The sequence below is a fragment of the Pipistrellus hanaki genome (genome assembly GCF_964339955.1).
Source record: "Pipistrellus hanaki genome assembly, chromosome: 6".
Classification (NCBI taxonomy): Eukaryota; Metazoa; Chordata; class Mammalia; order Chiroptera; family Vespertilionidae; genus Pipistrellus; species Pipistrellus hanaki.
This window is the reverse complement of record NC_140508.1, coordinates 59756720-59774592: the sequence shown is the minus strand read 5'-3', so window position 1 is coordinate 59774592 and position 17873 is coordinate 59756720. Positions and strand designations below refer to the sequence as shown.

The 17873-nt window shown below is 39.3% G+C and overlaps 1 protein-coding gene across 2 annotated transcripts in view; it reads right to left on the bottom strand.

The window, feature by feature from the left end:
• The window catches only part of PTPRM (protein tyrosine phosphatase receptor type M), a 606371-nt gene that overhangs the window by 330043 nt on the left and 258455 nt on the right, over positions 1-17873 (bottom strand). The window lies entirely within an intron of this gene.

Below are 17873 nucleotides of genomic sequence, written 5' to 3'. Positions count from 1 at the left end.
CACATGACTGCACTGTTCCAGGTGTAGGCAGTTCTTTTAAAGGTCTAAACCACAAGAATTTTCGTTTGTTCTAAATTCTAAATTCTAAAGGCTAGGAACAGCCCGAAGGATCATTCCCAGCCACATCCTGCTGGACTTTGGAATGTGGCCCTATCTTGCAATAGCAGATAGTACAGAAGCAGAGCTGAACAGTTAGTCTCTCAAGTTTATCTACAGTTTCTACTCCTGAAGCTACTGAGTCAGTGGGAATCAATCTCCTGTGGTCCTGATCCACAGGCACAGGAAAATTACCTTAGCCTCCAGATCTCAATCTGGAAGCTGAGGCAACTACTCTATTGTTTAAGCAAGTAAACAAGTGCTGAAGTCAGAATAGAAGGGTTAATATTCAAACAGCAGTTTTTAACTAAGTATGATTGCTACCATACTTCAAGCAGATAATGAAACTAGAAAGATGAGCATAAGAGAAACCACATCAAGAAATATAACATGTTGAGGATTATCATTTATTGTGATGCCAGGAAAGGAAGGATTTTAGGCAAAAGGGTGACATGACACATGGGTATGGTAATGAACTGAAGGAAAGAATGTGGGTGCCCAACTGATACCAAGGGAAATTGGTTATATATTTTCAGAAATCAGTAACAAATGACAGAATTAGAGACGAGAAGAAAAGGATTCTAAAGATATTTAAGAAATAAAATCAACAAAATATGTATTGTACTGCAGAACCATCTTTCTAATCTAGTAAACTATGAGGTTCACAAGTCAAGAATCACAGTTCACTCATTACATGGGTGCACAAGAAACAGAACCCAACAAATACTTGCTGACTCTATGAATAATAATAGCCTCAGTGGAAAAAATGTGGCATTGGTAGAACAGAAATATGAGGTTGTTAAATGAACAGATTTATATTCCAGGCCCTAAAACTGGACAACTAATCTTTCAAAGGGAAACCAATAGGGAAAAGAAAAGAATATTTTAAGCCCAGCATGTCCCTCGTTAGCAACATTGCCCACTATGGTGGGAGGCAGAATAATGGCCCTCAAAGACACATCTTTCCTAGTTTCTAGAACCTATGAATATGTTCCCTTACATAGCACAATGGTGTTTGCAGAGCAGATTAAAATAATGAGCTGGAGATGGGAAAATTAAGCTAGATTAACCAGGTAAGTCTAATGTCATCACAATGTAAGAGGAAGGTAGGAGAATCAAATGCAGTAGAAGATGTGACCACAGAAGCAAAGGCTGGAGTGATTGATGAGTGTGAAGATGGAGGCTGAGAAATGCATTGCTAGTCAATTTCATCCTTGTGTGAACATCACAGAGTGTACTTGCACAAACCTAGATGGTGTAGCCTACTACACACCTACAGTATATGGTACAGCCTAGGCTAAAAGCCTGTCTGTACACCATATTACTATACTGAATACTGTAGGCCAGTGTTTCCCAAAGTGTGGTACGCGTACCTCCAGGGGTACGGGAAGAGTTTGGTGGAGGTACACGTTGCACGGGAGTTTGGTGGGGATATGCACTGCATCGTGCTTAGCTGCGCCTAATTCTACGTTCTCATGAGTACGAGGGGTACTTAGCGTTATGAAAATTATAGAAGGGGTACACATATGTCAAAAGTTTGGGAAACACTGCTAGGCCATTGCAATACAATGACAATATTTGTGTAGCTAAATATAGAAAAGGTCTAGTAAAATGTGGTAAAAAGGTAATAAATGATACACCTGTATAAGTCATTTACATGAATGGGTTAATGGAGGAAAAATGAGAGAATGTCCTCAGAGCACTGGGAGGGGCGAGAGATTTCACTCTTCACTTTGTAATTACTATGGATGAGAGGAGAGTAATAGGGGACTAATGACAGGCAAGTGGTGTGGATGAGAAACCTGTGAACCACCAGAGTCCATAGGGGCTCATCAGCGTGGGGGTGGATGTTACCTTTCTGGAGCTTTGGCTCAGGTTATTTCCTTCTCTCCTCCAACGTGTACTAGAATGCCTTTGACAATCAACAGGAGTGAATAAGGTGGGATTAAAGAAAGACTTCAACAAAGCCAAACGATACATTTAACAAGATAATCATTCATCTAAATAAATGTAAATCAATAGTGTACTTCCTTCTTATTAAATCAGACTTTGCAAGTGTATACTGGAGATGTGACTTAGGAACACCTTCATCACTTAAAGGTATATGAATATTTCAAGGTGGGTGGAAAGAGATTAACCAAAGAACTTATTTGCATACATGCAAAACTCATGGACACAGACAATAGTGTGGTGAAGGCCTGGGGAGATAAAGGAGACCATTTGAGGAAAAATGGGGACATCTTCAATACTTTCAACATAAAGATAAATCAGAAATTAAATATATATATATATATATATATATATATATATATATATATATATATAATTCACTTTTCAGGTGTATTAATATAAATTATCTGTAGAAGCAGTGCCAGGAGACACTCCCAGAAGACAGCATATGCTCCTGGCATCCCGCACTCTGAGAAGCAAATGAGAAGTAGGCTTGCTCAGAGGAACGTGAGCAGGACACTGAAGGGCTCGTCTTCTCCACGGTGAAGAGCTGGTCAGTGTGAGAAACAGAACTCAAGAGGGAGAGGACAGCTTATTTCAGGAGCTCTAAACCACCAGCAGGCCTGTGTGAAATAGGAACTGTACTTGAACGTCACGGCCATGGGGCTCTATCACTTACCGGAAACTCTTGCTGTAAAATGGACCTCTGAATTCAGTATATTTTTAATTTTATAAAGGTGCATATACTGTATATTATGTGATGTCCTCAGGAGAACCTGAGTCAGCCAGCACCCTCTAACCAGACATTGACGTTTCTATATCAAAAGATATGAATATTGACTATACGAAGGACAAAGAGAGGTCATCAGTAGCTTCACATCAGTTCAGGTCACGTTTGTCACCATATGAATTACAAAAATGGGCAGGTTTTGCTATTAAATATGAAGAACATTCAGTTTTTAGATTTGGGAATAAAAGAGTGACCTCCATGAATGTACATAGCCAGTCTTACCCACCCGCACCCACCATCACACGCCCCCCCCCCCAACTCCACTATCACTTTGCCATGTCCCCCACTGCTCTATTGCCTCAGCTGCAGCCATAGCCGGGCTCCTAGGTCTCTTTACCACCTGGTACAATCCTCCTTAGGGCCTCTGCCTTGGTCCTCCTAGAATATTCTCCCCAACGTAAACAGGCAGTTAATTCCATCTCCTTCCAATCACAGCTCAGGGAGGCCTGCCCAGACCCTGGATTTAACACTGAACTGCTCTGCATGGCAACAGCTTACCCCTATGTCCTGACTAGCTTTTCCTGAATGCAACTGACCACTTGCTAACAAACTACTTTCTCACTTGTTGTAGTCATTGTCTATTTCCTCCTACAGGAATACAGTTCCACAAAGGCAGGGATCTTTGCCAGGTTTTTTATTGCTGTTTCTCCAGTATGAACACCATGTCTGGTGCATCCTAGGGAGAGCTGATGGTAATATTAAAAGGGAGTTAGGCACTGAAAGGATGACTGACCACGTTGATTTTTTTTCAATGCCTTTTGGTCCCCAGGTAGTCTTCCTCTGGTCAGAATTAAACAGGGAATCGTGGGTAATAGTGGCCGTCAGTTTTCTCTGATGCAAGGAGGTGTGAAACAGCACATGAGTCCCTTCCCCGTGTGCCTTTCCACCTGACAGGCATGATTGGAGAGGACAATGTGCTCAGAACCTCCAGTACTCCTGAGCATCCAGGAGCCTAGGGGAAATGCTTTATTATTCTGGCAGAATAAAATGATGAAAATATACATTTGGGTAGAGAGAGCAAATCTGTCAGCCAGTTTTAGCCATTTTCACTGTTAGAAGGAGGCAGTCATGTTAAGGACTGCAGCACTATGTTCTTAATACCATTAGAGCAGGACAATGAGAAATCAGGAAGGATGGGCATTCCTTTTGTTCTCTACAATCTCAGAGGTCACTAGAAGACAGAGCCGAGGACCTGATTGTTGAGAACAAAATCCCCATGCTCAGTGCAAAGCGTGGCATCTGAATGTCCAGGGTTGTAAAAAAAAAAAAAAAATTAAAAAAAATTGCTGACTGATTGTTAACTTAATGAAACCATCATAATGGTCATATATGAGAGGAAATGATCTTGGTGGGTTAAATACAGCTTTTTAGAAACACAAGAGAATCTTCAGCCGTGCATGCATTTCAATCTGAGCAAATTAGGGGGAAAAAGTACTTATAGTTATTTAAATTAGACTTAGAACCTTCTTTGTGCAGTGGACTAACTCTAGGACTTCTAAATGAGCAGTAATTTACCAGCAAAAAAGATACATATTACGTCTTTCCGAAATAGTTCTGCAATAATCAGGGCAATGATTGAGAGAAATTGAGGTCTGAGACGTTAGCAGCACTTGGAGAAAATTAATCAATCCCAGGCAATTTGTAGCCCCTCTGAGTGCAGAGCTTAGAGCAGATATGGGCCAGTCACCCTTCCTTAGCCATACAGGTGGGGATTAAATTGCACTCTCATTTATTCAATAGGGAAAGTAGTCTCTATTATTCCACTTTACAATATGCTCATTTGTAAGATACTGATTGAAATTCTTAACACTGGGATCACAAATAATACCAACAGGGCCTGGAATAATTTTGTTTAAAACATTTTATGTAATCTAAATCCAACAATAATTGGATACCTCAGCAAATCTACTTTCTGGAGCCCATATGTTTTTTATTTTAATAAAAAAAATAAAGATAGCGGCGACCTTTGATTTCTAGGCCATAACCAAGCTAACCCAAATATTTATCAATTTAGAATATCATAATCAGAAGTCCTTACTTATATGATCATGTACTACAAATATATATTCGCAAGCGTACTTTAATTGGCTAATGGATATTGCTAAAATAATATGCAGATATCCAAAGTGATAAAGTATTTTAACATATCGCCTTTATAGGTGTGTTTGAGTAAAAAAATTGATTATAGAAACGTAGAACCTCATTTTGATAGCTATACATAGTTTATTCCATTATATGTTTGTAATATTTGAGTAATATTATTTAGACAACTTGTGTTTAAGTTTCATTTAGAAGTTTACCCAAATAATATAGGATATACATAATAAGTGCAGTATTGATGAATATCAATGAAATTAGAAATTCTTTAGTATTAAAGTAAACATTCAGTTCTTTTTTAAAAATAAATTTTTATTAACTTCAGAGAAGAGGGGAGAGGGAGAGAGATAGAAATGTCAATGATGAGAGAGAATCATAGATCAGCCGCCTCCTGCCTGCTCCCGAGTGGGGAATCAAGCCCACAATCCAGGCATGTGCCCTTGACTGGAATCAAACCCAGGACCTTCAGTCTGCAGGCCAACTCTCTACCCACTGAATGAAACCAGACAGGGCAATATTCAACTCTTGACTGAATTAACCCAGCCTCATCAGACTAAGGAGCCTAACACTGACTGACATTTCCTTTTGGGCTAAATATTTGGGTGCGGAAGGCAAGGACTTGACCCTGTTTATTTCAAAACTTCAATAATGGCTCCCTAATATGAGGAAGATGGAAGTGCCTGAGTAACCATCCATGATTAAAACACTAGGCTAGTCATAAACATGGCCTGCAAAGAACATCACTTTTCCTCAATCAATAGGCATTAAAACACACAACTCTTTCAGAAAACATAGCTGAGAAAAGATAAAGTACAAGATAATGGAGGCTGAAAGCCCTGTGGCTCTGAATTGGAATTGTCAGAATTATCTCAGGACATAGATTTTATTTTGAAATGTGTGAATGTGTGCATGTGTATATATTCTAGCTCTGTTTGATGGGAAGATCCAGAAAAATTACATAGCAGTAATCAATACCTCTATGGTCAGATTATAATTTCTAATGACCAATTCCCATTGAAAAAGAATCAAGACTCCCTAAAGAAATAGCTTATTCTAGGTCATTAAGGTGGAAAATGTAAAAACATAAGCCTGGAATATACTGTCACACCCTGGCCCAGGACAGGGATCATCCATGCTGAGTATGCCCCACTGTTTAGGTGTGGAAGATTTGAGCAGCAATCCTATCTAATAGAAGAGTAATATGCAAATTGATCATCACTCCAACACATAAGATGGTTGCCCCCATGTGGTCAAAGTTGGATGCCCCCATGTGGACACAAGATGGGCAGCAGGGGAAGTCAGTTGGGAGGGACAGGCCTGCAAGGAAGGGCAATTGGGGGCAATCAGGCCAGCAGGGGAGGGCAGATGGGAGAAACCAGGCCTGCAAGGGAGGGCAGTTGGGTGAAATCAAGCCTACAGGAGAGGGCAGTTGGGGTGACCAGGCCAGCAGAGGAGGGAAGCTGGGGGCAACCGGGCCAACAGGGAAGAGCAGTTAGTGGTGGTGGTGGGGGGACCCAGGCCTGTGGGGGAGAGCAGTTGGGGGGGACCAGGCATGCAGGGGAGGGCAGATGGGGGAACCAGACCTGCAGGGGAGGGTAGTTAGGAGTAACCAGGCCAGCAGAGAAGGGCAGTTAGGGGTGACCAGGCCTGCAGGGGTGGGCAGTTAGGGGCAAACAGGCTGGTACGGGAGCAGGTAGGCATCAATCAGGCTGGCAGGGGAGTAGTTAGTGGGTGATTAGGCTGGCAGGTAGAAGCAGTTAGGGGCAATCAGAAAGGCAGGCAGACAAGCAGTTGGGAGCCAGCAATCCTGGATTGTGAGAGGATGTTAGACTGTCTCTTTAGGCCTGATCCTACCCTTGAGGGGCCCCAGATTGGAGAGGGTGCAGGCTGGGCTGAGGGACACACACCCTATGCACAAATTTCATACACTGGGCCTCTAGTAAAGATAATAAGTATGATGGATCAAAATACATCAAATGTGTTCAATCTACAAGTTGATGATAATGCCAATGAAAACAATGATAATCTTACCTAATAATAGACAAACATGTAAATTGACTGTACCTCTGCTATGCCACCAGCCAATTAGGAGTGGTATACAAATTAACAAAGATGTATGTTTATTTGCATATTCCACCACTGAGTGACTGGGGTGGGATGCTTGTGTCATTGCCATGGCGACGGCACAGGTGTTCTGCCCCACCCCTGGTTTCTCATGGCTTGGCCTCTAGTAGCCAGTGTGGAAAGGAGCAGCCAGAGCCGAAAGAGGCAGCTCCAGGACCTGAGCAAAAAAGGGTTGGGCCATAGTGGAAAGTCAGTGCCAGCAGCCAGGGAAAGGAAAGTCCATTCTAGCATGAATCTTTGTGCATCAGCCTTCTAGTAATATTAATAACCCACTTGATCACTTTTAGGTGATGTCAGTGAATTACATCATTATTTTGGAAACTTGCTAAAAAAGACAAAGTATCAAGTATGTATGCCATCTTCCCTTTATGATTTATATATCAGGGTAACTGAATGATATGAAAGAGTTCTTTTTAGAAGTATTCCAGCTGCTAAACAAACAAAAAAAAAAACTGATATAATTGAGCCATTCTGTAGCACAGCCCTCAATGAATTAATAAAGCTAGGAATAATCAGCAATGAACTGATAATATCATAAAAGGAGCCATAATTTGCTAGAAGTATAATATTAATCAGAAGAATAGATTAAATGACACAACCAGAAGGCAATGAGCAAAATTCAAGATATGGAAAACTGTACAGGACAAACACAGTTTCAACAACAATAACAACCACTATCAATAAGGGGAAATGGATGGAGAACCTAAGATAAAAAGGACTTAGGGGATAATCATCCAGTTGCAAAGCATAAAATTCATTGCAATCACAATGCATTGCAATCACAATGCAATGCAATCACAATGCAAAAAAAAAAAAAAAAAGCTGCTAAAAGAAATAAAGTTATAAGACAGACGACTGTCAAGGAAATGTGAATGCTTTATCTAAGGCTTACATAGTGACTAATATTATTTTTATCTTATGGGTTCTTATCTTTTAGAGCAGGGGTCTGAGCCAAATCTGTGCCCCACACCCCCCATCACTGCCCTGCTTTGAACAACTCACAAATTAAGCACAGTTTTTACATTTTTAATGGTAGAAGAAAATCAAAAGAATAATTTTGTGACAATGAAACTTATATGACACTTGAATTTCAGTGTCTACACATAAAGCTGTACTGAACTCAGTCACACTCATTCTTTATATCGATATGTTGTTTTTCGCTGCTTTCCTGCTACAATGGAAGAATTGAATAGCTGCAGCAAAGACTGGCCTGCAAAATTTGCTATCTGGTCTTTTACAGAAAAAGTTTGCCAACTCCTGTTTTAGAGAAACATTTACAAGTTAAATGCAAGACAACTGAGACTGCTTCAAAATAATCAGACGGGAAGCAGGTGAAAATATAGATGAAGCAATTGGCCACATATTGTTACTTGTTAAAATTGGATGCTGAATATATTATTCTCTCTACCTCTGAATGTATTTAAAATTTCTATAATAAAAGTGAAAAGTGTGCTGAGCCAGCTCAGCCAGGTTCGATGAGCCTGAGAGGCGGCGGTGAAGGAATGGGAAAACACAAACAAGCGAAGAAAGCTAGGTCTAAATGGGAAGCTGCTCTCTGATGGAGAGACAGCGCCACAGCCTGCAAGCCAAGTCTTTATTTTATAGTCTGATTCCATGAGGCAAAGTCAGGGTGTGGTCAAGATGTTTACAACATTCTCTCGGGTTCATCCGAATCTACTCTATTACATGCACCTGATCAAGCTTTGTTTATTTTGCTACACCTCCCACAGCCCATATCACCACCCGTGGGACCACAGGTTCAGACCATAGGTTCAAGCTTACAACCATAGCCTTTGGCTATCATTATACTGGGGGGGGGGCTTTGCCTTCCAAGCTAGGACTTGCACGTGGCTTTTTAAAAAAATATATTTTGTTGATTTTTTTACATGGAAGAGAGGGACAGAGAGTTAGAAACATCAATGAGAGTTATCGATCAGGTGTCTTTTGCACACCCCCTACCGAGGATGTGCCCGCAACCAAGGTACATGCCCTTGACTGGAATCTAACCTGGGATCTTTCAATCCGCAGGCCAATGCTCTATCCACTGAGCCAAACCGGTTTCTGCTGCATATGGCTTTGCCATGAGAGGACCTTGCCTCTCATTAGTCAGAGGCTTGAATCTATCCATACACTGTAGCTGCTCTCCACAAAAAAGAAACTTTTCTTCAAAGAAGCAATTAGAAAGTAATCTCCCATGTTTGTATTTTTTTGAATGACTATTTTAACCATGATTATTTCTCCAGAAAAAAAAAATGATGCTTTTGCTGCTGTCTTATACATACTCCAGTGCTACGTGAATCAAAGAACCATTCTTTCAAGGTATCATTTACTTCCTGCAAAAGAATCAAGCCATTTGTATGGTAAAGGTTCCACCTCAATACAAGTGAAAAGACAGTCTGGCAAAGGAGACAGTATCCCAGGGTAGGTAGTTGCCTTATTCTGCAGCAGCGCTTTCATAAGTAACAATCACATAGATAGCACAAGGAATGTGTATCACATTCATTTCTTGAATGAAAGTCATAATTAGCTTCCACATTTTAAAAATAAACAGAAACTACGTAATTTGCCACTTTTCCTTTGTGGTTAGCGGACATCACTTCTTAGAACAGAAACGAACATAATTTTATTACACTTGGGCAAGAGCCAACTCTCTTTCCTTTGAATGGAGGGAATGAAGGATGGCATTTTTATAAGCAGGAGAGATGCAGAAGAGAACCATGGACTGCTTCATGATTTCAAAGCTCATCCTCTGTAGAAACATCCTGGCTGCGACTGGGTGCCACTCAGAGATGTCGATGGCCTTGTCTCAAACTGGGTCACACTTGGAGCATGATTTGTTCTCTAGTCTATGTCTAGGTTCTAAGGAGATTTTTTAAATGAAAACCCATAAAAAGTTGTCAAATTTTCTTTCCATCTCAAGGAAGGACCTAAATAAACTCCCCTCCCTCTTTACTTAGTACACACTTCCAGATTTCCAGACTGAAAATCTAGGACTTTCAAGACCACCTAAGACAGATTCATAAACCTCCCAGCTGAAACATTATCCATTTTCCCCTCCTCTTCCCGAAAGAAGAGACAGAGAAAAACAACCTAGAGATCCTAACAATGTCCAAACTCTTCAGGACCCTTTCTCCAAGGCCTGGATCTCTAAAAGGAGACAGAAGAGGCTGGGCAGTGTTAGGATCCTGGACTCTGGATCAGGGGAATTCTGAAGCATGACCATTTCCAACTTTCCTTCTCATGACAGAACTGCAGATTCTTGAAAGCAAGATGCACAAATGAACTTTTTATTTTTTTTAAATGATTTTTTACAGAGAGGAAGGGAGATAGTTAGAAACATCAATGAGAGAGTCTTCGATCAGCTGCTTCTTGCACACCCACTACTGGGGATGTGCCCGCAACCAAGGTACATGCCCTTGACCGGAATCAAACCCGGGACCCTTCAGTCCGCAGGCTGAAGCTCTAGCCACTGAGCCAAACCGGTCTCGGCCACAAATGAAACTTTTGATAAAATAAGAAAAAAAAAAGAATAAATGCTTTTATGGTTCTTGGGTCAAAAACAAACTGAATTAGCCTGACCTGCAATTTTCCAAGTTCAATTTCATATCCTGGCCCAGAGACCTTCAGGTTGCCTTGGAGGAGAAATCCCAATGCTCCTCCTGCTGTACCTGGTGTATCCTGCTCAAAACACCAGCTGCTTATATCCCCTCTGACTAAGTCAGGTAATATCACAAAGTAAAATTCATTTCTCCTAGAATCTCCCTACACATGTCATACTGTTTCATCAATGTAAAATAAATCTTAACCTTCAAATTAAGGTAATCCAAAATCATACTACATTAAAACACATAATAAGGCTTTGATGTTTTCAGTCTGAATGCTCAATATTGTATCATATATATGAGCAATCATGGGTGAGATTTCAACAACTCATAACTTTAAGGAGCAAATGGTTCCTATAGCACCCAGAGACAATCCTTTTTATGCATTCCTCATATTTCCTATGATGGTAAGTGACGTTAAATTTATGCTTTAATATATATGGTATAAAATACTCAAGTTATGTGGAAACCAGTTTGGCTCAGCGGTAGAGCGTAGGTCTGCGGACTGAAAGGTCCCAGGTTCGATTCCGGTCAAGGGCATGTACGTTGGTTGCGGGCACATCGCCAGTAGGGGGTGTGCAAGAGGCAGCTGGTCGATGTTTCTCTCTCATCGACGTTTCTAGCTCTCTATCTCTCTCTCCCTTTTTCTCTGTAAAAAAAAATCAATAAAATATATATATTAAATACTCAAGTTAAGCTTGCCCAGGGAACTGTAATTTTACTTCCTTTCAGATAACTTTAAGGCTTTTATTTGGAACTAGAGTCCCAGTAAATGAATTCATGCACGGGTGGAGTCTGGCAGGGGGCAGGGATTCCGGAAGTTGAATGGCTGCCCTCCCCCCCCCCCAATTCCAGCCTCTCAATTGGGGGTGAGGCAGGCTGGGGGGAGGGGCTGAGGGCTGTTGGGCCAGGCCTGCCTCCTGGTCAAACTCCCAATCCAGGGGACAATTTGCATAATACCCTTTTATTATATAGGATAGCAAAATTGCTCTCATATACAGTTGTAACTTCTTCCCTGATTATCTATAAATGAAACTGAAAGCCACCAAGAAAAGTTGACCAAATGTATACATTCCTTAACACAAAAGCCAAGGCAAAATTCCACACATGAGAATATAACTTTAAATTCTGATAAAGAGTATCACTTAAATCAATCACAACATGAAGCTTAGGAAATACTTGTGTCTTTGTACTATGCAAGAGGCAGTATGGTCAAGAATGTAGATTCTGGACTTGCATGGCCTGGTTCAAATCCCAGCTCCCGTTATTAGCAATGGGCCACGGGGGGGGGGGGGGGGGGGGGGTTTGACGGAAACTTCCTGAGCCTAAATTTCTTCTATAAATGAGCATTTAAGAAAGAGAGTTCTCCTAGGGATCAATTCTGGGGGGTGGAGGGGAGGGCGGTGGGAGAATAGAAGCCTGAACATAGCCTATCAGAGCACCTAGCACACAGTGGTATCCAGTAAATGGAATTGTAATTCTTTTATTTCAAACATATCTGTTGAAGTTAGTAATGTAAATGGTATTAATTCAATTTATAATTTACTCATTTTTTAAAATCAAAATCCTATAGGTCAGAGTAGCTATTCTTATGGGAATAATTTTAAGTTACAAAAATTTCAAGATTTTCCTTTTCTCTCAAAAACAGTTCCACAATGATCTGAGCTCAGAAAATTAATGAAACTTATTAGGCTAGTGAAAATACTTTTTTCACAATTGGGTAGCTATATTCACTTAAGTGGATTTATATTGATATATCAAACTCCCCAAAAATATCTCTGGGGCAACAATTAAAATGTTTTGATCCCAAGTAAATATTATTTTTAGAAAAAGAAGCGTCTAAAATTAAGGGCTCATATCGAATTACATGTCATACAAAAAAAATGAGTGAGGTAGGTTTCAATCATCAATTACTGTGACAAAGATCTGTTGTCATGGTGAGAATTTAAATTATTCTTAATAGATGTTTATTGCTATTACACTTAACTGAGGTCCTATGGCAAGAAAATTTTTTAGAAGGGGAATTAGAGAAGAAACTTTTATAATAAGAGAATTAAAGTGCCTAGGGAAAGGGCACATAAAAAAGGGAAGATGGTGTATTATTGAACCCATTTGCTTCCAAAATTACTCCAACTTTGAATGATATTTGCCCTATATTCTGAAATAGAAGGAAGTACCACTATGTTCTATATGGCCCTCTCTCCTCAAAGACCATTCCTCTGGAAATGAACCCAAAACAAGTGCCCCAGAAAGTCAGCAGAGTTTGTGCCTGTTCCTTATGCCTGTTTTCCTGGTCAAATATGGGCCTTTGATATTCACCTGGAGGAGAGACACATGATTTTTTTCAGGCAGTCAGTAGCCAAGTGCCATGAGCTGGTATTTACTGAGTACATGTTATGTGACAGGTATTATTCTAGATGCTGTGTTGCAACCAACATTTTTAACGAGTACTTCACAGTAATGCCACCTGGGTTTCTCTTCTATTCCTACAAATAGATGCGTGTTATGAGATTATTTTGAAATACTACTCTGATGCCTTACTTCTAATAAATACCAACCTGTCTCCAAAAGGGAAAAAGTCAAATATATTGTGCTATGAAGATTCTGAAGTTAATAAAGATATTTTCACAGTAAATCTGAGAATATTTGGTTCAAAGGCCAATTTTACTTGAAATACAAGGTTGAGCAATAAAGAAAAATGTCCAAGTGACCAAAATTTACTAATCTGTAAATAATAAAAAAACACTTATAATTGATGTTAACTAGCAAATACATATCATGATAAATACAGAATGTATGACTGTGTTAAAGTTTCCAACATTTTCTGGGCTTCTGTTTCTCATTAATCAAATGAAGTACTTAATGTAAAGTCTGTTCCGTTAAATTCAGGTGTTATATAATTTTGTGATTCTAAAAAGTAAGCCAGTTAATAATGATAGGGGCCCCTAAGATCTGTCAGGAGAAAATGATTATTTTCAAGGTTTCCTTCACCCAACATGCACATGTAAATCCCTGGTTGGAGGAAAGAGGCCATTCGTCTTCTATTGAAAAGGCATCATCACTGCTCCCATCTCCACTGCTTCCCTGCTTTCTGCCATTGTTCTGGATGCTGAACCACTTTCATGTCCCACCCACTTCTGAGTTTGATGTTGTAGCTGAAGGCTGTAGACAGACTATTTGTGTCCTCCCAAGATTCTTATGATGTAACCTAAGCCTCAATATGATGACATTGGAGATTGGGCCTTTGGAAGATAATTAGGTTTAGATGAAGTCATGAGAATGGCGCTCCTATCATGATGAGATTAGTGCCTTTAGACGGGCATGACAAGCCCAGATCTTTCTCTCTCTCTTTCTCCCCCCCACCCTCTGTGTGTGTGCGTGTGTGTGAGTGTGCGTGTGTGTGTGTGTGTGTGTGTGTGTGTGTGTGTGTGTATGTGTGTGTGTGTAAAGATACTGCGAGAATAAGGCTATCTACCATCCAGGGAGTGGTCCCCACTAAGAATCCTGCATGCATGCTGGCATCCTGATCTTGCACTTACACTCTCCAGAACTGTGAGATATAAATGCCAGCTGTTTAAGCAACTAGTTTATGGGAGTTTGTTTTAGCAGCCCAAGCTGACTAAGACACTAAAAAACAGTGGAGACTCTTTAATGTAATGAGAAATGAATTAAATAGAAGTTATAAAAAATGCCCACACTGGACAGATACAGAAGAAGAGGCAGAGGTGCCTGTGTTTCCTGGAAAAGAATGTGCACAGGTTGCAGATTTACAGACATCAGCACTGTCTTTGGTGATCATCTTTATTTATTAAAATGCTGAAATAGGTATTATAAATATTAATTCTCAGCAAAAGAAAGCATATGTAGGAAAATAAAATTTAAATACTTAAGAAAGAACATAGCAACTTAATACAATCATATATGGCTTAAAGGGACAAGGACTACATAAAAATTTATAAACTAAGAAATTGTACATCAGCAAATAATCTATACGTATAAAAAAGAGCATCTAAAATTCCATTTTTCTATTTTCAGTGATATATATATATATATATCACTGAAAATAGAAAAAATATATATATTTTTTAAAATATAAGCTTCACAAGTGATCAGAAAGTTGATAATAATAAGAAATATGGTCATACTTTGGGTGTTTGAATGATTTTGCAAATACATTTCATTTTACTATCTCCCATGGTTGCATCAATATTGTATGCATAGACTGTCATATCTGATAGCATACAGCAAGTATCTTCAACAAATCCACTGCATATCAGTTTTGTACTATAAAAAATAGTTTAATAGATACTGTCTTCCTACTGCAATTGTCTGCAAGATGTTTTAAGTACTTTGCAGCTATAATAATAGATGTTCATGTACTATGTTTTATTCTGTTGTTCTGTATTCTACAAATACTGATACCAGTTTGGCAATAACTTGTGTGGCCCATAGATACAACAAAGAAAATGTAAGCAGATTGGCTGCATCTGTTCACCATAAACATTTCTTCATTAGTGTCATCATCAGATTTATTTGTGTTATATTTTTGTGAAAGACTCTGACAGTGATCATATTTAATCTCTATTTTAAGACAATCAAACCATTGACCATTTTTCTTAGTTGTGGCTCAATATATGTACATGAAATACATATGGGCTTCTTAATTTTGTCAGATGTTAATCATGGAATGCCGGTCACATTCAAATTCTAGTAATAAAGTGGTAAGTGAATATGGCCTATTCACCTAGCATAGGGGTATGAGAAGACAGCAGAGTGGAGTGTAATTAATCAGTAGCACAGTAAATGTAAGACACAGAGATGTACTGTTCCAAGGTCTGCCATTTACCTTTGTGACCTCAGACAATCCTGCCCCTCAACCCCCTCATCTACAAAAGAAGTTTAAGATCATGCAACACACCCATGAAACTCTATGCAAAATGCCTGTGGCAGAACTCCAAAGATGGTAGCACAAGTAACACAAATTATTGCAAATGGTGATATCCAAAAACATTGATGTACCCCAAATAAAGATGCATGATTAATTTCTAAATCTTGACTTACTATTGGGAAGATTCAAATTATAAAATGACTGAAAAAAATTGTATTCAATTTTTCCCTGGATCTGAGAATTATTTTGAGGAGGTACGTGAATTTATATGCAGGAAAGCATTTTGTTAAACTGTTATGGCATTAGTGTAATAAGGAAGAAATGTCGATAGTCATATCTACAGACTACACAGACCTGGTCCATGATTCCAGGTTTGCTTCTCTCCACAACATCTAGAGAACGGCCTGAGGCAACGGACTGGGACACAGCACCAGGAGGGCAGGAGGGCCATGAGAGATCATCACCTGCTGAAAATCTTCATGGCTACTGGATGCCACTCCTCATGCACAGCTTATTAGAAACCATGATTGCAAGCAAAGGACACTAGTCTCATGTCATCAGCTATTAAAGAATAAACATCTCTCTACAAAATGCCTGTCTTACCACAGGAAATAAGTCATTTAACAGTAAAATTACTCTAACATCGCAATGATAGCACACTGAGTCCAGGACAAGCTAAGTTTCTCTCAGAATTTCAAAGCTACAACAGTTCTATGTTTGTCACCCCTTTCTAAACACAATCATGTGGAAATCTGCAGGCAATCAGCAGTCACTGATGATAAGAAGGGCAAAGAAGGATTGGGCAATAGGCAACAACATTAATGGACTAATAATAAAAACAATTCACCAATACAATGATAAAATTTAATAGAACAAAAGCAGGCGAGACCCTGTACATGAGAAATTCATCATGAGAGTCAGAGAGGAATACAGGTGCCAATTATAATTTATGCCACCTTTTCCTTTCCTAACTTCCGACACGTGTCGCACTTTGCTTCAGACCAGTGATTGTCAATCCTGGGCACACACTGGAATCACATGGGAGATCTTAACAAAATATTGGATGCAGATCCTACTCCAGACCAAACTAAATCAGAATCCTTGTATAGACCGGGTATAAACAAACAAAGAAAAACAAACAAACCTCACCATGCGGAGTAGTGGAATCAGGGTTGAGAATTCTGCACTAAGCCCACCCCCCTCTTTTTAAAAATAGCAGCTAGCTTTCTCCCTACAACATGAGAGATTCTCTTTAAAACAACTCCCTACTTTGTAAAAATTGAAGATCTCCAATCCCCAAGGAAATGCTCAAGTTTAAGCATGAGCATCCCAAGTCCAGTTTGCAAAAAGAACAAATTGACTCCCTCAACTTGCATGTAAATTCTTGAAAATATATAAGACTCTGTTGAGGTGAGAGTTTAGACTTTATATTGTATTCTCTCAAGTAACATTAATATAAATATCAGAAGAAAATTCCATAAAAACTAAGATTTCTAGAGATAAATGAAAGATGACAAGGATATTTTCAAATGGTCATTAATGCATTGTGGAAAATGCAATTAAAAATGTCTCATCTGTTACCATAAATAGCTAATCTTGACAGAATTTAATACTAAACAACCACTAAGAAAATAATTCTCAATCACTAACATCAAGAATCTAAGATAACTGGAAAGTGGGATAAAAAGGAAAAGGTCAAATACTGAAGAACAGGGTTAGGCACAGTTTTCACATACTGCAAAAGCTTTTAAAATAATGATTGTACAACTTTTAGAGAAAAGGAAATAGTAAAGATGATTTTGGTAGATACAATTTCAGTCCTCTGCCCACATTCCTCCTTCCTGGCCAGGGGACACTAACAGGGACAGAAGGATATGAGAAAAAAGACTGACATCATGGTACAAGGGTGAGGAATTGTCCAGAGGACCCAGCTATACTTAAGAAGATTCCTCCATGATATATTACCCATTTGTCAACACATTATTGACTAATCTTGGATAGCACATTTGGCTATCTTCAATTTTCCCCAGAAATTGAGGACTATCAATGGCCATTTACTGCAGTTGTAATGATTAAAAGGGATAAGGGATTGGATATTATAGAGTGCCATGCAAATGTAACACATCACAATCATTATTACAGTGCAGAAGAGGTATAATAGAAGTTGGAGAGGTGATGTGCACAAAAGAAAAGTCAGTTTGCAGGAAGTGGAAACCAAGGTGAATAGGAATAGGGCTTTGAGCATAAAACAGCCCAGTAGCAAACACCAATCTATAACAATAAAAAGCATAATATGCAAATGGACCAAGCCGCTGAACAGTGGAAC